General features: G+C 47.0%; 1 protein-coding gene and 1 long non-coding RNA gene across 3 annotated transcripts in view; one reads left to right on the forward strand and one right to left on the reverse strand.

Moving 5' to 3' along the window:
• Positions 1-14,465: 14,465 nt before the first annotated feature.
• LOC135822624 (uncharacterized) lies at positions 14,466-19,861 on the reverse strand. The gene is made up of 2 exons (XR_010554521.1): positions 19,593-19,861; positions 14,466-15,438 (listed from the first exon to the last, which is right to left on the reverse strand). It is a non-coding gene; the product is annotated as an uncharacterized LOC135822624 (long non-coding RNA).
• Positions 19,862-21,824: 1,963 nt separating this feature from the next.
• Positions 21,825-23,482, forward strand: part of LOC135822625 (uncharacterized) — a 33,486-nt gene continuing 31,828 nt past the window's right edge. For both annotated transcript variants that reach the window (XM_065335431.1, XM_065335433.1), the window contains exon 1: positions 21,825-22,127. The gene's annotated coding sequence lies outside the window, so the exon portion shown is untranslated. The remainder of the gene's footprint in view (positions 22,128-23,482) is intronic.

The following is a 23,482-nucleotide window of genomic DNA, read 5'->3' on the forward strand; positions in this document are numbered from 1 at the left end:
TTTGTTTGCAATGAAGCCGAGACCCTATGGTCGGTCAAGCTGCCCCTGCCTCTCCCCCCACTCCTGCCATTCCATATGTCTCATCGCTGCCTTGCTGCTTTGTGCCATCAAATGGTTTGTGTTTTTTTTGTAAAAATAAATAAATAAAAAATTAAAAAAAGAGTGGAGTGCAAGAGCATGACGGAAGTCACCAAACTTGGACGCTATGCCAAAGGCACAGTCGGAGCGTGTTAGTCGTGCTGGTCATTCCGAGGTGATAGGTGTGTGTGGCCTCTTGGAGTCGCCAGCCTCAGGTGGGGAGAGGTGGGAATTGCTTCGCTTCTGGCTGCTGTGGAGACTGCTCGGTGTTACCATGGTTACAGTTACAGGCGCGTGCCCGGTATGGGTTCCTGGGTGCCCGGAACACCCCCTTTTTCGCTCAAAATGCAGGATTTTGCTTCATTTTTTGAAATATTTCACGGGGGAGCCCCCGGAACCCCCCCCCCCTGAAGGGCACCCGCGCACGTGCCTGAGTTACCTGACCTGGAGGTGGTAGTGGCTGCTGCTGCTGCTGCTGCTGCTGCTCCTTCTGCTGGTTTCCATGCTCCGGAAATTTCCAAGCCCTTGCATAGAGAGGGCGAGGCCCGAAGTTCGGGGAGATGATGCTGCTCAGCGACTTCTTGTCCACTGCTACCCTTGCTGACCTCCGTCCATCGTCATTAATGAGGGTGATCTCAGGAAATTGTTGTCCCTGCTCGTGAAGTCGAGTGGTTTGGCAGTCGGCATATCCGGTCAGCGAACGGAGGCAGAGCATAAGCTGTGCCGTGTGTCAACTAAGCCGATGGTCCAGTCTGTGCTATTTCGTGCCCCTGGTCCTGCCACAGTCATCGCATCCTGCAGGACTCTTGCTTCTGCGGCGCGCACAGAGCGTCGTGCTCAGCAGAAATTCGTTCTCACCAGCATCAAGCCCTCTCAGCCGGACCAGCAGCGGCTTCTTGTCGAGGTTGCCGGGGATGGTGGCGTATCAACCTGGCTAGGTACCCCGCCCACGGTCTTAACCCCAAGCAGCATATTGCTCAACAAAAATGACTTTCCGGACGCTTTGTGTCTGCGCTATGGTTTGGCTTTGAGTAGTGTGCCTTCATCGTGCGTCTGTGGCCGTGACCATGGTGACATGAAGACTCATCACGTATTCACGTGCTCCAGCGGAGGGTATTCTACTCAGCGCCAAAACCAGTTGCGGGACCTCTTCGCTGACACGCTGGTGGAGGTGGTGTGTGACGAGGAGACTGAGCCCCCACTTGCTCCATTGCAGGGTGAGGCTGTGTCAGGCAACACTGCCGATGGCGCTCGTGTGGATGTTCGGGCTTGTGGGTTCTGGTCGCGGCAGCAAAATGCCTTTTTGATGTTCGGGTTCCTCACCCAAGGCCATCTTTGCTGTCGCGATCACAAGTAATGAGCCAGTTGGCTGATCACGAGCGACAGAAGAAGCACCAATATGCCGAATGTATCAACAAGGTTGATCGCAGATCGTTCACGCCCCTTGTGTTCGCCACGAATGGCATGTGCAGCGCGGGGACCACTGTTTTCCTGCGCACTTTGGCTGCACCCATTCACAACCGTCACCGTGACCTACCATATTCCCTGGTTGTGCGGTGCTCAAGGATAAGTTTGTGCCTTGTACGATGGCAAATTACCTGCCTTCGTGGTGCCCGTGCGTCGTACGTCAGGAGGCATGCTGGTGGCTGCGCTCACAGCTTCGTCATGGAGTGCCGGGCCCGTGCTCATCTTTTGACCTGACTGTGACCGTCAATGTTCTTTTCACATGGACTGATTTCTACTTCACTATTCAAACCGGATCCATTTTTGTTGTTTTGTTGTTTTGTTTTGTTGTTTGTTAAATGTTTTGCTTTGATTTACTGTGGAAACGTGCTGACTGTGTTTTATCCATGTTAGGGTGGAGTCTATTTGATCGCGGCTTTTTTAGTGGTTTCTATCTCATTTTTTCAATGTATTCACTATTTTTCTTTTTCTTTTCTTCTTCTTTTTAGAAAATTGGGTGTTTCTCGCATACCTTCATTTGCTGTTGCTTTATGCCTTCTTTTTGATGGTTTCTGTTGCTTATTTGGAGCAACAGAAACAGGGGAGTTATTGGCCTTTATCAATCCTGGTTTGGGAGCTTGCACATCATTGTGAAGCTCATGAAGGCAATTTGCCGAAACGTTGGAATGATTATTGTGAAAAAAATTATACAAATAATCTACGTGGAGATAAAAGTTTAATAATAGCTATGAAAAGTATGAATGCCGCAGACATCACCACGCAACATGACAATTTGTTCAAGTTTTGGTTTTGTGTGCTTCCAAAATCGATTTTCACGTTCCGATCATCAGTGGAAATACGGAACTAAAGAGATCAAGGGAAAAAACAAAGGTTAAAAATCCAAAGAAGTGTGACACATGACGGGTAACTTGTGGTAAGTATTACAAAAATAAGCATAAGCCCGATTTGTGTAAGCAAAAAGAACATGTTTTAGCACTTAGGTTATTTTCGTGAGTTTGCACCCCGTGTTCATGAGTTGTTTCTGCACTGTTCATGCCCGTTTGTCACACTTACTCTTTATTTTAGTTCTCACTTTTTGTAATACTTACCACAAGTTACCCGTCATGTGTCACACTTCTTTGGATTTTTAACCTTTGTTTTTTCCCTTGATCTCTTTAGTTCCGTATTTCCACTGATGATCGGAACGTAAAAATCGATTTTGGAAACACACAAAACCAAAACTTGAACAAATTGTCATGTCGTGTGGTGATGTCTGCGGCATTCATACTTTTCATAGCTATTGTGAAAAAAATTATAAAAAAATTGTCACGGTTCGCGTGAGACTCGGCTGGAAGCCGGGCTTTCGGCATCCGTAGGAACACCACCACCCTTCAAGGATCAAGGCGCAGATACAGCTCCTAAAGCGGTGGGAGGTGAGTAGATCAGCTCACCAGCAAGTGGTCAAAGACCGAAAATCCCATTCACTGCATCCATGTTTTCCTCGTGCCAGGCCACGAGTTCCCAATTAACTGTGGGTCGCAGCACGGCTGGAAAAAAATCCTTCCGCTTCCAAGCAGGACTTGAACCTGGTACCCTCTGTTTCTCAATCATGATCTTAGACCATCCCACTTTGCCTGTCTGTGAAATGAGTTGAACTATTGCAGTGTTAATGAAAGAGAGCGCGTGGGCTCTACTCTGAACTGTTTATGAAACCGTGGGAAGCCTCCCCACTTTTACTTCATTTGGATTGAAATAAAAACGATTCGCCCAGCTACATGTGCATGATTGCTACTCCCGGTAATAGTACTTTTTTTTAAACATGTGCAATAACATGTTATTTAGAAAGACAGGACAAGTGAATAATTAGTCAGTCCATTGTTCATGATGATCTCCGACGGTTACGTCGGCAAGCGAGCCTCCGCCACTGCCGAAGCAGCGTGGGCTCCGCAGGAGGGTGCAAATTTCAAACCAAAATTTAAACGCCTACAACCGTGAATGCACATGATACAGGATTTCAGAAGGCTGAAGGAAATCCTGCATCTGCATCCGGTAGTAGTACTAAATGTACTATGTGTTCACGCGGTGACCATGGTGACAGCGTGAACAAGGCGAGGACACATAACCACTGACTGGACTCGTACGAGTGTGCTCTGGCTCCGACTCATGCTCACCATCCGTGTCGGTACGACGGATTTCAAAAGTAGTTCTACCGTACGCATCCTCGAGCAGCTGTTCTGCAGCCGAGGATGGGGTAATGGCGGGGTCCTTTGGCTTTTTCCTTCGAGGTTTCGGCTTAGGTGGCTCCTGTTCTGCCCGACAAGGCCCAGTGTTCGTGTCGATCCTGGCGGAAAGTTCCAGCAACTCCCTCGACAGGTCGTCCAATCTCTGCAGTAGGCGACGTTCGCAGTCTGAAGCCTCGCTGCGCACTCTACACAATTCCTCCATAACCGCCTGGCATTCGTGGCAGCTCTGGCTGTGCCCGGTGGGCATGTTCCCTGCGGAACCAGTTGGCTCTTGACTACAGACCGAATTCGCAGCTGTATGTGATCTAGTGGTTGTGGGCATTCTTTACCCACGACACCCGAAATACTCCGACCCGCGGAGCTAAAAAATGTCCAACCGTCATCCACACTTATTTGCAGAGGTCTCCACCCTCCCGACATTGCTATCGTTACCGAAACCAAGCTCACGGTGGAAAAAATGTCACAAGCCGACACTGCCATCCCTGGCTATGTCCCTCCAATGCGGTTGGATAGGACGGCTCAAGGAGGTGGTGTCGCTATCTGGGTGCGCAACGACCTAGCGGCTATTGAGCTTGACATGGTTCCCTGTGACACCCAGGGGATCATTATGGTTCACCGTCCGTCTGCGATGTGGCTGAACAGCTGTTGTTGCTGCCCTGTACAGGCCTCGGAGGGTGACACCAGCCTCATGGAGTACCTTGATCGCACTCTCGATGCTGCCCGATGTCATGGCACCCAGTGGATCCTTGCTGGAGACTTCAACGTCCACAACACCGACTGGCTTCATAGTACAAAGACAACACCTGCTGGCGAAGCAATGGAGGAGCTCAGTGCTGCTCATCACCTCACCCAACACGTGCTTGAGCCAACCAGGGGCAATAACACCCTAGACCTGGTCCTTTCCGGCTTCGACACCCCGGTCATGTCTACTGTGCACCCACCTCTCGGCCTATCGGACCATGCCAGTGTGATTACCGACTTCCTGCGTGCTCCACCGCACCGGGAACCTCCAATCTCGAGGTGCGTGTGGCGCTATGATTGGCTCTCCCTCCCTCCCTCCCTCCCTCCCTCCCTCCCTCTCCCCCAGGGCAGAGTATGACCTGTTAACGCGGGGAGAAGACTCTGGACAATGACTGTCTCCAGGGCCGAAACAATTGAGGGTCGGTAGCAATAACTCGCTGGAGGAAGGTCCACCTTGACTGAAGGGACAGGTGATAAGCAGTCTGGGGCTGCGTCATGGCAACCGTGGACAAGCGCTCAATGAGAGCAGCCCAATTCACCACACGCTCACGAACAAAATTGTCACAAAATTCTGGAGTACCGACGGCTCCTCCAAGATATGGAACACCGTCTGTGCGAACCGAAACACCGGTCCCGGCAAAAGCCTCCTCGGCACGGAGAGCTAGATTGGGCTTTGCCAGGAGTTAAGATAACACATGTACCCCTACTTTGGACCGACATCCGATATCACCTGCCAGTACGACAGCAACGCTGGCGCTTTGTCTGCAGCAGCGTCATCATCGACGTACCACACTTGTCCCGCAGAGGGGCAGGCCTCCTACAGATGCCGATCGAGGGGAATCAAGCCAAAGCGTAAAAGGCCATCGCTATAAGTAATGGGTCGCCTTGACAAGTACCCTCTCTCGACTGGATCACTTCACCACCGTCCAGGAGAAGTGGGATGTCGCTTTGGTACGTGTTGATGAACACGCGTACGGCAGCAGGACTTATCCGGGGAATATTGTGCAATGCAACAGCCCTGTTCATTGCATTGAATGCATTTGAGGCATCGACAAGTAGAATGGCGTCAGTGCTCTCCCGGCCGTACCAACTGGACAAAGCCTGGATTCCCACCTCGCACACAGAAGGTACTCCCACACAGAGTTCGAGAGGAGCAGAGACAGCTGTAACATCACTCTCAATGACTGACATAATCGCTTTCCAGGCTATGCGCCGAAACACCTCACCAATGGCGATTGGCCTCACGCCTCATGCTTATCCAGACCCCAGCCGCCAAAAACACCCAGAGATGTTTCGACTCGAGAACCTGAGTACAGTACTAAGCCCTTGGCAGCACGAGTTAGAGCTGAACACAAAGCATTGGACGGTGCCTCGAACATGGAGACAATGCGTCGCCAGGCATCTGAATCAAGGCCAGAGGGACCAGTGGCCTGCTGCGCTTTTCATCGCCATGCATGACTTCCGGATACGGGCCGACGTTATGCCTTCATAGAGCACACTCTCTGGAACTATGAGCTCGTCATCCAACAGATCACTCTCATCACTGTCGGCAGGATCCGGGTGCTTGTCCCTCAGGACATCGAGAACCGATCTCCTGTTGATCTCCTGGTCCAAAGGAAGAACGCACCCACCACCATTGTCTTCTAGATAATGGGTGGCTGTACCAATTCTCTCGCCATACACAATCTTAGCAAACTCAATGCCGTCCAGCTCCGCCCTAGATTGAGTACGCTTGTGTGCGGCTAAAGGCAAATGGACTTGGATACAGCGTGCCTCGCGGAGCAAAGCCGTCAAATCGCCTGATTTCCACATGGTTAGGCGCTTGCAAAGGAACTCCTTGTTGTCAGTGACAGAGGAGGTGCTAAATGGGCGCTGGAAAAGCAAATGGCCTGCAACAACCACAGCCAACGACGCAAATGCTCTTGCTGCAGATCCGTCGCTAGGCAGACCGATCAACCGAGCCAATTCAGCCACGAAGTGTCCACCATCGTTGCCAAAAGGTACAATAAATGTATTCCTTTTCCATTTGATCACCTCGGCATAGGCACTATCCATAAACTTGGTGATGTCACCACCCGGCAATGACCTAAAACCACGTAAATTCGTTCATTTTCTCCACCATTCAACTGTGCGTTACCTGCTCAACCTGCTCCACCCCCAGCGCACGACCGGCACCCCCAGAATCCGATGTTGATGTAGAGATAGAGACCGGAGCATTGGCAAAATGCACGCGTGACTGCGAGGAAGTATCCACGCGGTCGCCACCAACAGCACTCGATGAACAGGATGGTTCCGCAGCAGACACCGACACTGACACTGACAACGGGGCGGGAACTGAAACCTGGGAAGTTCCAGCCACCGACCGGGGTCCTGACACCCTCGTCCTTGTTCTAACTGCAGGAACCCATCCCGGGTGGGCATCCGGCGGAGCATCAGGAATACAGCCCCCAGTCGAGGTATATTATGTATCCGATTGCAACGACCAGGAGGCTGAAAGTAGTGGCTGCAAATGACCGATATCCGTCACTTGCAGCTCTGCATCGGAGGCCTGTAGCTGGCCTGAAGAGTTGTAAAATTACTCCTTCGTAGCCGGGCGAGTCAGAGCGAGGGCGATTCACGGCTTGGTCAAAAACTGTCGGCCTGGAACGTAAACGTCGATCTGCTGACACAGTTCACCTGGTTCACACGCCTGACCTGGCATGCTGCCTTGCGTGAAAGGAACATTTTTCGGAAAGCAAGCTTCTTCTCCAAAATTCGAAATTTCCTTCCAAAAATGCCGTCGTCCTTGACCTCGAAGCTGAATGTTGTTAGGATAGAAAATTAGCGAAGATGTAGCCGACCCATTCTGGCAAGCCGTGTGCCTTCTGGATATGCAGTTGTTCGCCATGGTCAACAATCTTCTTCTCCTTCGTTCGTACTTTCACTTTCCTGACAACGAATACAAGCGGTACCCATGCTCAGGTTAGTGTTTATTTGTTTGTCTATGCACATACATGTAATACAATGTACTGTTCGTGCTGCAGGCACTGGCCGATCATGGAAATAGAGGAAGCAGCCAGCTTTCTTTGAATTCTCGTGCTTTCAACAAAAATATTGTACACACTTTCCTTGGCTTCTCTTTCCCACCGCCACCATGCATGCACAATCGAGCTTGCTTTAATGCCCTGCAGTGCAGAATGCTCCCACCACCGCAACTACCAGCACCGCCACCACCACCAGCAGCAGCAGCACCACCACCACCATGACCACCACCACCACCACCACCACCACCACCACCACCACCACTGTGACCACCACCACCACCGTGACCACCACCACCACCGTGACCACCACCACCACCACCACCGTGACCACCACCACCACCGTTACCACCACCACCACCACTGTGACCACCACCACCACCGTGACCACCACTACCACCGTGACCACCACCACCACGGTGACCACCACCACCACCGTGACCACCACCACCACCACCGTGACCACAACCACCACCGTGACCACCACCACCACCGTGACCACCACCACCGCCGTGACCACCACCACCACCGTGACCACCACCACCGCCGTGACCACCACCACCGCCGTGACCACCACCACCACCGTGACCACCACCACCACCGTGACCACCACCACGCCGTGACCACCACCACCGCCGTGACCACCACCACCACCGTGACCACCACTACCACCGTGACCACCACCACCACCGTGACCACCACTATAGAAGCATTGTCCTGCACGGCTGCAAGAGAAAATAATAGTATGCCAGTGCTGTAATGCCCTGCAGTGCAGTATGCTCCCGCCACTACCACCACCACCACCACCACTATGGAAGCATTGTCACGCCCTATTCATCGATCCACAATAGAAAATATGCCAGTGACTTACTAGCACCTCCATGCTGCATGTGGACCTGGACACAGCACTGTTCCCTCTGCAGGAATAGGGGCGGGGGTATTTCATTGTCCCTGCCTGAAGTAATAATGACTACATGACATGATGCCCAGCTAACTTTGCCAGTAACGAACGACCCTTGATCGGGCATGAGAAAAGTGTTGCTATTTGGGAGTTGTCGTCATTCACAGGGTTGAAAATATACGGCTATATTGTTACTAGGTCTGAAGATAGTGTCACTATCCGTGGGTTGTTATACCCGTGGTTGACTGCAGATACGTTTGGATTATTCTATGAGTATATGAAGGGTATATGTTCAATATTTTCCCGAGGACGTAGCACGAGGAAATTATGGGGAATGCAGTACATGTATACAATGGTGCAATCCATTTCTCCCAGGGCACTTTCCCAAGACTCCTCCCAATATTCATTCTTGGCGCGACCCATGTGAACTAAGCGGGGTGTATCGTTGAATATACCCCTCTCAGAACGTCTACTGATTGGCTGAAATCGCCCAAATCATACCGTGCCATGGATCAATGCATGTCAGGGAGTCGTAGCACCCAAGGAAACAACACGAGATCATGATACCCAAAATGATGTACTGTAAAAGCAGAAATTTTCAGTGGTGTTTTATTTTCGGTAACTTCGGTGCCGACAATTTTTACCGCAAAAATGCACCAGTACTAGCACCCTTACCTGAAAAGCGGGTATTACCGACAATTATTATTTCCCTCCACCGAACCGCCGATTTTGGAGAATTCCGAAAATATTACACCACCGAAAATTTCTGCTTTTACAGTACACAGATTGGATCCATGGAGATTCTACATGATCTGTGGTTTATGCAACTCTTGATCGCGGACTTGACCCACTGGCCCCAAGCATGGGTCAGTCAAGCGATGCTATATGCCAACATGTTTGTATCGCACTTGCCCCTAAGGCAGTAAGGCAACTGTCACTGGCAGCCCGGGGTTGAACCCACATTATTAATTTGTGAAATTTTCTAGGGTGACACGAAAAGCTTCACGCACTGGGTGGTCACTCTCTATTCATGTATACCACTCTGCCAATAGTGCATAGCACTCTCTTTTGAGCTGCCCGGCTGGCCCTTGTTATGATTTAGGCTGAAAGTCTACCGTGCCGTCTCCCTTATGCTATGACTCCATAATGCATAACTTATGTACAGAAGAAAAAATCACGGGGCTCCGTTGATGAAATTCTGTTTTGTCAAGTGGGCCTTTTTTGATTATTGTGAATGGCGTGTAGTGCCGTAGTACAGTTCCTTTTGCTACATAACGTTTGCAGAAGTCACGTTTCAGCAATTGAACTACTTCGTAGGAAGATCTATGTCTCTGATCTTGTCATTTGGCCCGGCTGGTGCTGTGCATTAACAACCATTGTCAGGCACCCTCGAAAGACCAACAGCGATGAGTTCATGACCCAAGCATTATTTGGGCCGTTAAGTTGACTAAACGGGAGTGTAGCAAGCTTTGATCGGCGTACTTCCTTCCGTACGTAGTGAAATGTTGTCCGAGCTGGATAGATTCTATCTCCTGAGTGTAGCAAGCTTTGATCGGCGTACTTCCTTCCGTACGTAGTGAAATGATGTCCGAGCTGGATAGATTCTATCTCCTGCGGTTTAGTACAAAAGTTTCACACCTAATACTGTAGATTCGACGTCTCCAAGAAAAACCTCCATGGAGACTGGAAACTATAGCAGATCATAAATGACGCAGCAGCTCAGCTGATTTCCCAGCTCGTGTCTAGGTTCATGTACTTTGGTCAACGTGTTGTGGCAGACTCCATGTACAAAGCTGCATACTCTTGGGGTTATTGATTCTTGCTGATAATTCCATCAACGTTATTGCATAGATATGAACATCATAATAATTGAATGTTGGCAAGACCCAACAAGGTGTCCCTAATGACTTGCATCAGATCTTCACAAAATGCACATACTGTAAGACATGATTGTATATAACGAGGAAGCAAATCTAACGTTTTAACGGATGACATTTCTTCGTTATAATAAGATCCGTTGAGTCCGTACTGCTTCATATATGCTGTGTGTGGATATGGCAGAATACTGCAAGATCGTTAACATATCTTCTCGTTAACCTATGAATTTTGGACAATCGTTAAATTTGCGACTCGTTATAATAACATGTCTTACAGTTCATCTTGAAAAGCCATATTTTGGTTTCACATACACGTCTCATTTCTATCACAGAGATCAGCAGCCATGGGCCATTGGTGGCAATACTGGTAGGAGTCGCCCGAGGCTAAGCCAATAATTTCCGTTCTATACCCAATATACATGACCGAACTGGGCACAAACCTTTCCCATTCCTTGGTGCTGACCCCTTTGATGCGCCCCCGAATCCCTTAGCATTATTAGTACCTCCAATTCATTTCGTCATCAGCTCACCGCATGCTCAGTACTGTGTTGTAAAGTATGCAAATTTTCGGTGCTTTTAAATTGCAGCCTCCCCAGGGCAAAAACACATCTCGGCCACATTGAAATTTCAGCCTGTACTACTGATGCCTGCATACACTGTCACATTGAACCTTGCAAAACAAATTTTAGGCTACAAATGCCCAGTAAATAAAAGGGGAGAAGGCACTGAACGAAGTGTCAACCTACGAATACAACCTCAGGGCAACAACGTGCTCTTTCTCTTTCTGCTTGTGTAAGCAGAAAGAGCACATTGTTGCACTGAGGTTGTATTCGTAGGTTGACAGTTCGTTCAGTGCCTTCTCACCTTTGGTTACGTAATCTTGTTACCTTTTGCGTTTCCTCTAGTAAATAAAAGGGGGTTGTGAAATGACAACCGCTCTATTCAGTTGCTATTCACTCTTGGCGCATGCGCTGGACGAAAAATTCTTTTATTAGTGATGTCGAAAAAGTATGCGGTTGTCAGTTGACAAACCCCTTTTTATTTGCAATTCAGTTGCGTGATGCCCACCACTTTCCGAATTAAAATGCACAGGCCGACAATAGCCGAAAATAAAATATGTGCCGAATATGCAGTACCTTGCGCACTCTGTTAGAAGACATTGGGGCTACTGGGAATGAATGCCCAAGTAAAATGATGAAGTACAGTAATACAATACTATAGGGAGTGCATTTGGCATGAATGCACCAAGCCAACTCTCCTATACAAACAGTATAGTGTTGCTGCCAAAAATATGATCAGCTAAAGTTGCCTTTTTGCATTATTATGGTTGAACTTTTTTTTCCTGTAGCCCCGTTCCCATGGTGTGGATTTAATCACGAAATTCGTTAGCAAGACTAAGAGGTTTTATGTGAGCTTACTATTATTCTACCTGCACTTGCTTTTATCTTTTTTGTGCAGGACTCTGAGAAGCTGGAGGGACCCCACAAACTTCAAGCATTGAGGATACAACTTTTAACCAAGAACCAGGCAACATGATGTGCATGTATCACATTCGCTGTGATTGCATCGTGTCAGGGTACACTGACAACATACTAGTACTTGTAGCTAGTCCTTGATTAGCAGCAGTGGCCTGAATTATTGCCTGGTCGCTATTCGTATAATCCTTTGGTGCTTACTCATCGCCTTGTTCTGTCTCTAAAATGGAGTATGGGTGTTCCGAGGCTTGTAATATTTGCTCAAGCCGCGCATTGGCATTGGTGCATGTCGTAAATGCCAGCCACTGCTGCCAAGCTCAACATGTTTTGTATGATGTAGAATGCGCTCTGTGTATCTACAATCGAGTGACCTGCTTGTGTGGGCTAACTGTAACTACGCCAACAGTTGCACTAGTATGTGCACTGTGCTGGCACAGTGTATCATACTCAGTCTTGTCACTTCTCCCACGTTTACTGTATTGTTTAATTCACTGTACACCTCTTGCCCAGCTCCTCTAAGGCCACACAGAATTAGTTTGTTGTTTTGGGCCACTACACTCAGCTCAAGGTGGTGTAAGGTTGGTCTGCTTCTCTCTTCCTTCTCTTCGACGTGTCCAGCCAATCATTCATGTCAAGCTGTGCATAACTTAGATCACTGTATATACAGTCACCTGGCCGGAAACGTCCATGGCTGCAAAATCACATCTTTTTTGAGGGACCCCATTTTATAGAGTGGACGACATTCACTTTCCTGATAGACTCACCTCAGATGTTGGTATTGTACCCATCCCTGATTTGTACATGCACCACTTTTTTGGCATTCCTAAATTGAATGTAAACAAGTACGGTATAATACCACCAAAATGTAGTTCATTACAAGTCGTCGATTATGATTCTTTGTTGAGACGAAAGCTTCGGGACCTGGGAGTACTTGTGGGCTCTGATGGTCTGCACTCCTCTTTGCATGGAGTCATCTCCAGGGGTTATGGCGATCGAGTGCATGTATGTTCGGATAAGGGCGTGGGAAAACACTCATCTAAAACATACTCATTTCCTCATGCATACTTTCATTTCTCATTCTTTTTGGCACACACTCCAGCTCCTCGAAATTATCATGGGATGCATGTTGATGACAGCCTGCTGCCATGCAGCCTGAGCAGTTTGGACAATCAAGTCAATCAATCATTCGGATAATCGGCAATCTATAATAAGACTATATTACTAGAGTTGTAGTAGCTGAATTTCATGTGCAGTGCTACACGGGCACCGAAGAACGTGTTGACCAAGAATGTCCAGCCTGAAATGCTACCGTACTTCCCCACATCTAAGCGCATGCGCTTATAAGCGAAAATTTGCTGCAAAAAAGATCTTTGGCTGTGTAAACATGTTCGGGTAGAAGCCCATGCGCTTATATGCGCAATACAGGTTTGTCTGTGTCCTAAACAATGGTGTCATCACACCACTTAGTGGTATATTTCGCTCCCGCCTTTTCACCAATAGTGTTCACATATAAGCACATGCGCTTATAATTGAGGGGTGCGCTTATATTCGGACATAAGCACATGCGCTTATATGTGCGGAAGTACGGTAAGAACGCCACCGCCTAAAGTTTAAAAGAATGGGGGTGTTGGTTATCCGGCAGCTTTCGGGATACATATGATGCTAACCTGTTTGTTTCTAAGAACATGCTATAAGAGCGCAGCCGGACAGCTGAAAGATAAGAACACCCCGGGCTAACCTCTTGGACACAACGTTCTTGGACGCTCGACTCTACTGTAGTATGGAGGAACGCTCTTCGGCAGGGACGTTACATTTTAGAAATCATGCGTACAAGATGCCTATTTAAGTCTGCTCTTCTCTTATGACAAGCTTTTATCCCAAAGGTGGAGTGCAATGACATGCATTTGAAACCGTGATCACTAAAATCCTGCGCTACATTCTAAGATTTAGAACTATAAGTGATGTTGCACACCCAAGAACGTCGTTCCGAGGGCCTAGGTCGGGGGCGTTCTTGGAAGAACATCATGCTGGATTGTAGATAAACTATATAACCCACATGTGTGTGATAACAAAAGCTGCGGTACAGTGCGGAGAAACTAGTATAACATACTAATATCACCAGTAGGTTTTCTAAACTTCTTGGTCTATACCGGAGAATACCGTAAAAGCCCGTGTATAGGCCCCCGGGCGTGTAGAATAGCAGCCTCAATTTCCTGGGTGTATACAAGGGCACGGGCGTTATTTTGGAACCGGGCGTACACTTGGAATAGGGATAGCAGTAAGTATTGGGTATCAGTACCTGTACATGTACTGGTGTTTCCGGCATACCTGGGCATGGGCGCTATTTTGAAACAAAAGTGTTGTCTTCCCCTGACTGGGCGTGTACACGGAGGGTGGGCGTATGCAGGGGCTTTTACGGTATTCCAACGAGGGAATCCAGAGCAAGTGCTATGGAAATGGACTAGCGAGAGCTCACAATAGCCAGACAGACCCACGGGTCCTTTCTTGAACCGAACAATAATCATCTATGGCATTCAACGTGCAGTTTGGGAAGCCATGCAGTCCTGGGACAAAAATCCAAATGCATTCTTGTCTCTAGACCAAACAACGATTGTTATCATACTTGACAAATTCCAACTCTACGACCACCATGCCAGCTCAAGCAAAAAGAAGCAAAGGAAGCCGGAGATTTCTACTTGCGTAGCCATTCAGGGAGGAGCACGAAGGCTGTTTTAACATTACATGATTCGACTGTGCACGCACTTTCCAAAAGTGTACTTATCACATACCACGTGAACTCTTAGGCTGTTTCCAGTGCGATATACTTACATGTGCACGCCCTTGCCGCACATTCACACTCCAGTACAAAACATAATTATGCAAATATGTAATGCACACAATGGGACATTCTACGCTTGAAAGCAGATCAGCATTCGAACGTTTTCAGTGCCTTCAGGCTGCAACAGCATATTGCAAGAGGGCTCAATGGCCCAACCCAACATCTTCCAGTGAACACCATCGGCCATGGCAGTACAGATCATCTGACATCACTCACACCACCCACATAGAAGAGAAGCAATGTTGATACTTCATAGTTAACACGTTACAAATACTTCTGAGAGTGCATATAGGCAGTACACAAGGTTCAGGATGCATTGATCCATTCTTCTGCTTCAACTACCTTAGCTGCTCATTTGATCTATGGCTATGCATGCTGTCATCAGTGAGCCACATCATTGCGAAAGACTGATGACGGAGAGATCATTGCGCGTGTGTAGTCGCAATACTATCAGAGAAATACGTTTGGCAAATATTGGAATACTGTGGACAAAATTGTACACAATAACCTGCCTTGAAGCAAATCTCAGAAAGACAGCGCTGTGCAGATGCATGTCAGCCGCTTCAGATTCAGGCACTTCGTGAGATCCAATATTCTTCCAACTGTACTGTTCAGCCTTCGGTGATCCACAGAGACAGACAAACAATCTGTTCCGTCCTTCCACATGAGAAACAGAGAGTGAACATGTTCCAGTTCATTCCAGTATGAAGGTGGCGGATACAGACAATGAGAGTCAGCGTTGGGCCAACATGACCAGCTTTCAGACATGGGTTCTCAGAGACCTTCGCTCATGATAATGGTATTCACCCTTGGCTACAATCCTGCAAAACACGTGAAAAGATTGCAGCAAAACAAACTGAATGTTATAATGAAGCAATTTAGGAAAACTAAGCATATCGTATTTGTAGTACAGTGAAGCTAAGATACAACACCCAGCAGGCAGGCAAACTTGCTAATATCCGATGAATTAGCATGCCTGGCCATGGCACACCGGGTAAAAAATTATGCAACCCGCATAACGTTTCCACCAGTATTGATAATCTATCGTAACGTTATTATCAAACTGCATAACTACTAAGAATGTGCAACTACTAACATAAGGTACGAACGGCTTCGAAATCAAATGATTATGAGCAAGCGCGCATATATTTCTACATGTGCCATGTAGATAAAGTGTTTCATAAGGTTCAGTAGGCATGGATCCACAGTTTATTGTTCTGCTTCACCTACCGTAGCTGTGATGTACAAGTTTTGATCTCTGGCTACGCATGATGGTATTAGTGAGCCCAATGGCCCACAAAAACCGAAGTGATGAAACTTTCTGCCATGGGCAGAGGGATCATCGAGTTGCCCACTCTTGGTTATGTACTCATGTCAATACCAACTATCAGTGCACAAGTACTGCTATGCCCTCACTATGATCCATTATCACCAGGCACATGCATGCTACTGCACTCATTAAACCAAGAGTCGCAAATAGGAAAATCTTTGCTGTAAACCACAGCTATAAGGCGCTTTGAGTCCAGTTTTGTGGGAAAGTTGCACTGCCCGATGCACAATACCACATCGAGCGAAATTCTTTTTTTCACATAGCGTGAAGTGTCTCTCGAGAAATGCAATGCACAATGCATAGCACATCGCAGAAAAATCTTGCATTGCACCTGCAGTCTAAAACTTCTTGCCAGCCAGAGCTCTTGAGTCACATGCACCAGCATGCAGGAAGTGATGCCCATCACGTGTCACCCAACCTAGAAGTGGAGCTGGACTCAATTTCCCGTGATACGCCTGTGATGGAGCTGCAACAACCAGCGATGCACGTTTGCAGTCCAATTACTGGAATTTCACAAATGTTAAGTGTACTTCTATTTTCGGTACTTTCGGTGCGTCTGTTTCATACCTAAAATTTCAATACACCGAACAAACCCTAACACATAATCCGATAGAGAACTGCTTCTCTGTACCTAAATTATCTGTTCACCTAACCTGGCCTTTTGCTCTCATACCGAAAATATTGAGCACCTAAAATTTCTGAAATTAGAGTATGTGAAACTGGCCCGCTATGTTGCTGAGAACGTACTCAAGGCAACATTTGAGAAATTACCTTTCGAAAAAATGTTCGGTACAAACCTGGCTGGATATTGTTTAAACTTTACGGTACTGTGTGAAGAAAACAACTATTTTATTGCAAAGACTAAGGAGCTATCCAGCATTATCGATAATTTTCACGAAATGAAAGAAGGATCCTCCTCCACCCACCCCCCACCTATACCTATACCCCCACCCCCTGTATTGATGTCTGTAATATCAATATTTTCGAAACGAAACTTCCGTTGACCCACCCACAAACGAAACTTTTTCTCTCCGTGTAAAAGATCGACAATTATGGACCCGGCATTATTGATAATTTTCACGAAATGAACAGTTTAGTTATGAGTAACTTGTGACCGTCCCCCACCCCCACCCCTCAACGAAAAATAGCTGGAATGGACTAGTGTTTCAGCTATCAATATTTTTCATTACAAAACCCTTCTTGACCCACCCGCCCATGAACGATTTTTTCTCATTTCGTGTTAAAGATAGATAATTATGGACGGCCCCTAACGTGCCAGGTTCAAATGAATGGATCGTAGAAGATTGTTTGTGATATCACACGATCAGAACAGGTGACATCCAACACTACATGGCTGTATACTTGATGTGCTGCATTTGCTGCGTGCAGCGCAGGGAGTTGTAGCATCTAGGTAGACGGCACAGGCGACTGTAAAGCTAAATGACATGGCGTTCGACCCAGGGGTTCCTGTTTCAGCCACCCTGGGGGCACCATTGGGCAGATCTGTACACGCTCGTACATGGCATTGCTAATCTGGGCCGTTCTCAGGGTCAGTAGGTCAAGGCCGTGATCGCGGGTTGCACAAATCACGGAGAACCTCCAAATCCAGACCCAAAATTCTATAAAGTATTGTGTAGTCTCCCTACAGTGTAGGTGCTATGACTCCCTGGTGCGATGTACCTGCTGGCAAATAGACAAATTGCAACCAGGCCATAATTCGGATAGAGCAGACGATCCTGTCCTGGACCCTGTTCCACATTCAAAAGTGTATCTAGACTCATATAGTGAGGGAGGAATATTGTGGTACTGACTCCGATTTTCATGCGCTAAGAAATTATCAAGTATACCGTAAAAGCCCGTGTATAGGCCCCGGGCGTATAGAATAGCAGCCTCGATTTCCTGGGCGTATACAAGAGCACGGGCGTTATTTTGGAACCGGGTGTATACTTGGAATAGGGATAGCAGCAAAGTATTGGGTATCAGTACCTGTACATGTACTGGTGTTTCTGGCATACCTGGGCGTATACATGGGCATGGGCGCTATTTTGAAACAAACGTGTTGACTTTCCCTGACTGGGCGTGTACACGGAGGGTGGGCGTAATTTCGAGTGGGCGTATACAGGGGCTTTTACGGTATGTAACTGTAAGTGATAATCACTCAAAGTACGAAGCTAACAGTAATATTCACTGGTTTGAGGGAAAGACACAAACGGGAAAGGTCTGAAGAAAAAATTGACTGTCACCACCAGGATTCGAACCAGGGACCTTCGCTTGAGGCCAGCGATGCTCTAATCACTGAGCTAACGTGTAGCCGTCATCCCAGCCGAGATCGTTCAAGATTTTCTTCAGACTTCGTAATGCACACTAACAGTATCAGCTAATGGTATATGTTATGTACTCTTTTTTGATTGTATATGCAAGCTCTACCTTGTGATGTTGAGCACTCTTCGTTTGGTGGGGGCACTCCGATCGTCTAATGTGAACCACAGTCCACCTACAGTTCTACATTTGCAACGTTGTCCAATGTGCATCGAAACGCATTGTGCATAACTGTTACAGCAGAGTGTAGATTATCCGCACTCCTCGGGCGCACGCTTTCTCCAGGGGGTTCGGATGGGGAAAAATTCGGATAAGGGAGCAATCACACATCCATCTAAGACTTCCACATTCCTTCACGTTTCCATCATTTCTTCACAGGAATTAGACACACTCTAGCTCCTCAATATGACTCTACGGTGATACATTGTTGCTCCAACCTGTTGCAAACCATCTTGTGCACCGCTTGAATGGTGCTTGGGGTTGTCCCTTCAATTCAATGGAAACTGGCATTTCGGATAAGTGATTGTTCGGATTATCCGCACTCTACTGTATTCATATTCACGCTTTCGGTACAGTCTGGAACAGGAGATCCTAGTTCGACTCAGACTGCCCTTTCCATAATACGTTTCCCATGTACTCGCAGTTCTTTTATCGGAACATCTTTTCTTCCCAACCTCAAATCCTGTGCAACACCGGTTGGCTTTCCTCAGTTTCCTGAGTGGTGTTACCTCTCGATAGAAGCATGAGTGGCCATTCAATGTCATATTATAGTAAAAAATGTCCATAACTATCGGAGAAAGGATCGGATGTGGCTAACTAATTTGAAACTGTCCACCTCTCCTCACTGCGCTCTAGGCCCACATTTACCACACCATACCGAGGAAGTTCGTTCTTGGATAGATGCTCTACATCCTCCAGACATCTATCCAAGAACAAACTTCCTCGCTATGGTGTGGTGAATGTGAACCAAGAGTGCAGTGTGGAGGGGTGGACACTGTTGCAAATAATTTTACTACAATGTGCTAAGCAGAACAGAGGCACTAGCACCTGGGTGGAAACTATTCTGAATTTTGAATGCCAGGGAAGGCTGAAGGATACCCATGAAACCACTGCCAAAGCAAACACAAATTTGAAAAGCAGTGCATGCATGCGCATGGTGGCGGTGGGAAAAAGGAGCCAAGGAAAGTGTGTACATATTTTTCTTGACTGGATGAGAATTCAAAGAAAGCTGGCTGATTCCTCTATTTCCATGATCGGCCAGTGCCTGCAGCACGAACAGTGCATTGTATTACATGTATGTGCATAGACAGACAAATAAACACTAACCTGAGCATGGGTACCGCTTGTATTCGTGGTCAGGAAAGTGAAAGTACGAACGAAGGAGAAGAAGATTGTTGACCATGGCGAACAACTGCATATCCAGAGGGCACACGGCTTGCCAGAATGGGTCGGCTACATCTTCGCTAATTTTCTATCCTAACAACATTCAGCTTCGAGGTCAAGGAGGACGGCATTTTTTGGAAGGAAATTTCGAATTTTGGAGAAGAAGCTTGCTTTCGGAAAAATGTTCCTTTCACGCAAGGCAGCATGCCAGGTCAGGCGCGTGAACCAGGTGAACTGTGTCGGCAGATCCACGTTTACGTTCCAGGCCGACAGTTTTTTGACCAAGCCGTGAATCGCCCTCGCTCTGACTCCCCCGGCTACGAAGGAGTAATTTTACAACTCTTCAGGCCAGCTACAGGCCTCTGATTAGGCTCCGGCGGATTATGCTCGCGAAATCATGGAATTATGCTTTCTTGGATTCTCGCATTATGCTAGGAAAATCCTCATATTATGCGTTGACACGCGTGGATACATATTCACTTTGTTGCACTTATGGAGCCTCAAAGTTCGGAAAATTGTGCCTTTTTCGTACTTGCAAGTGGCCATACATGTAAGTACATCAAAATGTTACACGAGTATCTCCATACCAAGGTATCATGGCATACTAGTACTAGTAATTTACAACATGGAAAAGAGAAAACAGTCAATACTCTTCTATTCATTGTTGACTTCTTTTATAAAAAGATTTTCTCATTGCCAAACTAGTTTGAGTTACCTTTGAAAATTATCATGTTCAACTGTCTTCGTAATCGTCATACTCGTCCAGCCAATGTCACCCTCACCCTGCGAATAACCAGCTCATCTCTCTCGTAGCTCCACCTCTCCTTCCATCAAGACCGAGCACCAACTATACCGAGCAATATCCATAGCCTGCACAGTCATGGCTGCTAAAATACTGACTGACGGGTCATGACTGCATAATGTACATGTACGCGGAGTTTTGCGGACTACCCGTCACTATCTCGTCCGCCCCAGGCCGATGCTACCTGATAAAGGCTGATTCACTCGCATCGTCTGCAACATGTACTGTATCAGTGTGAGAAAGAACTTTGAAGAAGACGAGTTCGAGCACACAATAATGTATTGCCAGGATTCCTACCCTGCTTTTCATTGAAAACACTACCTGCATGACCTCCAAACCCTTTACCATGCAGGCCACCAGCACTGAGCAGGTGCATTCATTGTACACAATTGTGTAGCCTACCTACTAGAACTCTGGTACAACCATATACAATGTAGTTATGCTCCTACCTCCGAGAGGATGCCAAATTATGCTCCAAATGTTCAACCATCAAATTATGCCAATAATTATGCCGGCATAATCCGCCGGTGCCTACCTCTGATGCAGAGCTGCAAGTGACGGATATCGGTCATTTGCAGCCACTATTTTCAGCCTCCTGGTCGTTGCAATCTGATACATAATATACCTCCCCAGTCTCCACAGCTGTATTCTGAAGATCCGCATTGCCGGAATTTGTGCAGCGGCCGTCCCGGCCAGGGTAGCAGTTCATGTAGCTACTGTCGTGGACATGGAAATCCGGTCGCACGTCTAGCGGCTCAGCCTTTACGTTAGGGCGCTGGCGCTGGCCATTTAGCCGTGAGTAAGCATGCAGTATATCTAATTATTAATTTTAGTAAGTCGACAAATTTTCGGCCTATTCAAATTTTGTCCTCCCAGGGCAAAAACCAATTTCGGCCGCATCAAATTCGGCCTGTACTGCTGCCGCCTGTCTACATGTATACACTGTCACACTGAACATACCTTGCAAAAAAATTTCGACCGCAACACATTTTCGGCCAAACACTAGTACAGTGTACCATGGTGTACGTACATGAATGAAAATAGCCGAAAAAATATGCGCCGAATGTTTGTTGACTACAGTAGACGAGTAGTAGTACTCGTACTGTACTAGTATAGTACAGACTCTAAAGTACAAGTACAACATTTTTTTTTGCAGTTTTTATTTTATGCGCTGCAGCGCGCTAGTACAGTCGCTTCGGCGGATCACCGTGCCGTCCATGGCATGTGCACTCAACGACGGTAGATCTACCAGGTTACGTTCTGTACGCGCTGAGCTGAGGCCATGAGGGCGCCAGCCCCGCCGGTCATCACGACTGGATTTCCATGTCCACAACAGAGTCAGTAGATAGATCGATCCTCTGTCGACGTCGTTGGCTATTTTGGAGTTTTGTGTTTGGTGCTACTTAGGCTAGCCTGTTTACCATGGTTTACTGCTAAGTGCTTCGTAGGAAAGGATGTAGTTGTTCCTGCCTCTACAATAATAATAGTACCGAACCTTAGAGGGCGGAAAACCCCAAATAGGCAGTGTGGTCTCTTTCGGATCGGCCCAAGCAATGTGCTTGTACCTGGCTCTGGAGCAGGAAACAACAGCGAGTGACTCTGGTGAGAACTACCGGCGCTACTAGCAGTCGACTGAAAACTCAACCACGCTCCTACTCTGCTGGGCCGAGCTTACGGTAAGGAAATTGATTTCAAAAAGACTTTTCGGACAAAGAAGTTTCAACAAAGCAATGAATAGAGCAAAATGTTGCCGACATAATACAATGATGAACAAATGAAATAGAATATTAGAAATAGAATTATGCTAAAAGAAATTCGTTTTTCCTCGATGGTCATCAGCGAAATTTATATGGAGTAGTGATTGAGAGAACGAACCAATAATTATAATGTCCTACAATGCCCTACTAGTAATCAGTAATTGTAAGTTTATAGTTACAAAAATTGCAATTTGAACAACCGTGCTATAGGCCTAAAAGGGTGTGTGTATTTTCGTATCGGTGCTGGAAGCTGTGTCCATCCACTTACACAAGCCTGACTTCTGCATTCAGAAGAAGAATGTCACATTTCTCACACTCTACACTTAGATTGTCGCACACTGACGTTTCTTTTACACTTTTCTCATCCTTGACCGTTCTTCCATTTTTATGCTGTTCATTAGGCCATCATTTTTTGTATCTATGTTTCGCGTCGTCCGCACGCATACGTTTTGCCTTTTTTCGGAAAAAAATAAAAAAATCGAACATGCACAGTGAGTGTACGATTGTGCGAATCATCAGTGTCGACTGGTTGCATACGGCGAAGCTGGGATTCAGAAATGGCCTCGAGGCCAGCGTTGGTAAATCGTTTGTTCGGCATCTGCGAGCAGTATTCTATGAGCTTACACCAGACCGCATCGCTCGCCTCAAGCTGAGAGGATGCGTCGCTCTGGACCTCTTTGCACCGCTGCTGAAGTCTGAGTACAATAATCCAGCGAAGCATGGGCACCAACGATTGCCTCTGTCCAAAGTGAATATTTACTCACGCTGATAACCCAGATGTTGTGCGTGGATGTAGGATTTTTCTTTCGAATGCACACCATGCACAAGGTATTGTGCTATGTACAGTGCTATACCTGATGAGCCTTTTTATTATTTTTTATTATTTATTTATTTTCCACCTCTCGCATATGATTCTGGAAGTTGAACTGACGCGAAACTTAGATATAAAAAATGATCGTCTTATAAAAAGTACCATGATCAATTAATTGACTGCTTTGAAAAACATACTTCATTGTTCAGAGCAGAGAAAATCTCAACAGAAATCTTACTACTGTAATGGTTGTGCGTGTACATTGCTGCTCACTGAAATCCAATCACCTGAATCAAGTTTGTACTCTGGAGCAGTTCACGTCGCAGTGTTCGCATGTCTGGGTCTGCTCAGCGCCCAGCGTGGCATTGACTCGCCTGATCCGATTTCTTTGAGCAGCACTGTAGAAAAGTAATCGCAGAAATATTTTAAAATGAGCATGGAGATGACCCCATTTTCATAATAT

The sequence above is a fragment of the Sycon ciliatum genome, chromosome 8 (assembly GCF_964019385.1).
Source record: "Sycon ciliatum chromosome 8, ocSycCili1.1, whole genome shotgun sequence".
Classification (NCBI taxonomy): domain Eukaryota; kingdom Metazoa; phylum Porifera; class Calcarea; order Leucosolenida; family Sycettidae; genus Sycon; species Sycon ciliatum.